The sequence below is a fragment of the Colletes latitarsis genome, unplaced genomic scaffold (assembly GCF_051014445.1).
Source record: "Colletes latitarsis isolate SP2378_abdomen unplaced genomic scaffold, iyColLati1 scaffold0072, whole genome shotgun sequence".
NCBI classification, from domain to species: Eukaryota; Metazoa; Arthropoda; class Insecta; order Hymenoptera; family Colletidae; genus Colletes; species Colletes latitarsis.
In genome coordinates, this window is record NW_027488422.1 from 65001 (window position 1) to 67500 (window position 2500).

General features: G+C 49.6%; 1 non-coding gene across 1 annotated transcript; it reads right to left on the reverse strand.

Moving 5' to 3' along the window:
- Nucleotides 1-639: 639 nt before the first annotated feature.
- LOC143351105 (5.8S ribosomal RNA) lies at nt 640-794 on the reverse strand. The gene has a single exon (XR_013081481.1). It is a non-coding gene; the product is annotated as a 5.8S ribosomal RNA (ribosomal RNA).
- Between the last annotated feature and the right edge of the window lie 1706 nt (nt 795-2500).

Consider the following 2500-nt stretch of genomic DNA (forward strand, 5'->3'; position numbering starts at 1 on the left):
CGATTCGTTTGATAAATTATCATTTTTCCCTGGGGCTGTACGAACGAACAGAGAGGAAGACGACGACCGACGGATACCACAAATTTCACGTGGTAGGGCATATATTACATATCATAATTATCAGTGTTTGGTCAAATTTCTTTCCAGTGTCCTTTTTGTTATGCTCCAAAACTAGTATACGCTTTATTTTCTCTTTCCTTTGCATAAATTATTAACTTCGGGCAACGTCGGGAGCGCCGGTAATCATTAGATTTGTACGAAACGCGATTTGCGCCCCACGGTGGTTTTTAGTGCCGTCAAAGTCAGAAATCGTAGGAGCGGTGCTTTAACGGGCGGTCGTGATGATACTCCAGACAACACGACGCACGACGCCGTAAAACACTCGCGCGAGTCCAGACTGATCTCTGCCTCACCACGCAAGGGGTGCGCAAACTTGCCAATAATATATAATATTTATTCTTTTTCGTACGTCCAGCGACAAACGCCAACGAAATACCCAAATTCTCGCTCGTACGTTGATACCTTTCTCTTCATCGACCCGGCTCCGAAACGTTCTTCGCCATCTCCCCGAAAGGAGAGGTAAACGACGGCGGGGTTAGGGAATCTGAGAACAACGCAAGCAGTTTTAGGACAAGTGAACGACCCTCAGCCAGGCGTGGTCCAGGAATTTTATCCGTGGACCGCAATGTGCGTTCGAAATGTCGATGTTCATGTGTCCTGCAGTTCACACGTTGACGCGCAATTAGCTGCGTTCTTCATCGACCCACGAGCCAAGTGATCCACCGTTCAGGGTAATCATATACAATTTACAATTTTTCTCTTTGTATTTAAAAATGCTCCTTGTTCTTTGCTTTAAAAATATTCGATGTTCGCACCTCCGACCAGCGTATCGACGGAGGATTGAACGCGCCATATCGACGACAAAAGTTTCTTTTTGTTTCCTGAATGACGGAAAACCATCGTTCGACGGCCGGGCGTACAGTACATTCAAAAGCCTTTGCGCGTGGCTGCGACCAAACGGGTATAATACACCCGTATATTCTTGGTTCCGAACAGTAACTTCACGCGCAATCGGGCGAACGCACGCGGCAGCGCCCATCGGTTGCTCGATGAAATCGATGCGATAAACTACAGCCTTCTCGGCTGGTCGTCGTTAGTCGCGCGAGCAACGGATGGCCGCACAATCGACGCGTCGTCGTTTGCGATTATTCGCCTCACGTTAGCCATGAGTATGTATATTATTCATTTACGAACGAACGCGGCAGCGTCCATCGGTTGCTCGATGAAATCGATGCGATAAACTACAGCCGTCTCGGCTGGTCGTCGTTAGTCGCGCGAGCAACGATGGCCGCAAAATCGACGCGTCGTCGTTTGCGATTATTCGCCTCAAGTTAGCCATGAGTATGTATAACATTCATTTACGAACGAACGCGGCAGCGTCCATCGGTTGCTCGATGAAATCGATGCGATAAACTACAGCCGTTTCGGCTGGTCGTCGTTAGTCGCGCGAGCAACGATGGCCGCAAAATCGACGCGTCGTCGTTTGCGATTATTCGCCTCAAGTTAGCCATGAGTATGTATATTATTCATTTACGAACGAACGCGGCAGCGTCCATCGGTTGCTCGATGAAATCGATGCGATAAACTACAGCCGTTTCGGCTGGTCGTCGTTAGTCGCGCGAGCAACGATGGCCGCAAAATCGACGCGTCGTCGTTTGCGATTATTCGCCTCAAGTTAGCCATGAGTATGTATATTATTCATTTACGAACGAACGCGGCAGCGTCCATCGGTTGCTCGATGAAATCGATGCGATAAACTACAGCCGTTTCGGCTGGTCGTCGTTAGTCGCGCGAGCAACGATGGCCGCAAAATCGACGCGTCGTCGTTTGCGATTATTCGCCTCAAGTTAGCCATGAGTATGTATATTATTCATTTACGAACGAACGCGGCAGCGTCCATCGGTTGCTCGATGAAATCGATGCGATAAACTACAGCCGTTTCGGCTGGTCGTCGTTAGTCGCGCGAGCAACGATGGCCGCAAAATCGACGCGTCGTCGTTTGCGATTATTCGCCTCAAGTTAGCCATGAGTATGTATATTATTCATTTACGAACGAACGCGGCAGCGTCCACCGGTTGCTCGATGAAATCGATGCGATAAACTACAGCCGTCTCGGCTGGTCGTCGTTAGTCGCGCGAGCAACGATGGCCGCAAAATCGACGCGTCGTCGTTTGCGATTATTCGCCTCTGGCTATCCGTGAGTATGTATAATATTCATATACGAACGAACGCGGCAGCGCCCATCGGTTGCTCGATGAAATCGATGCGATAAACTACAGCCTTCTCGGCTGGTCGTCGTTAGTCGCGCGAGCAACGATGGCCGCAAAATCGACGCGTCGTCGTTTGCGATCATTCGCCTCAGGCTATCCGTGAGTATGTATAACATTCATTTACGAACGAACGCGGCAGCGTCCATCGGTTGCTCGATGAAATCGATGCG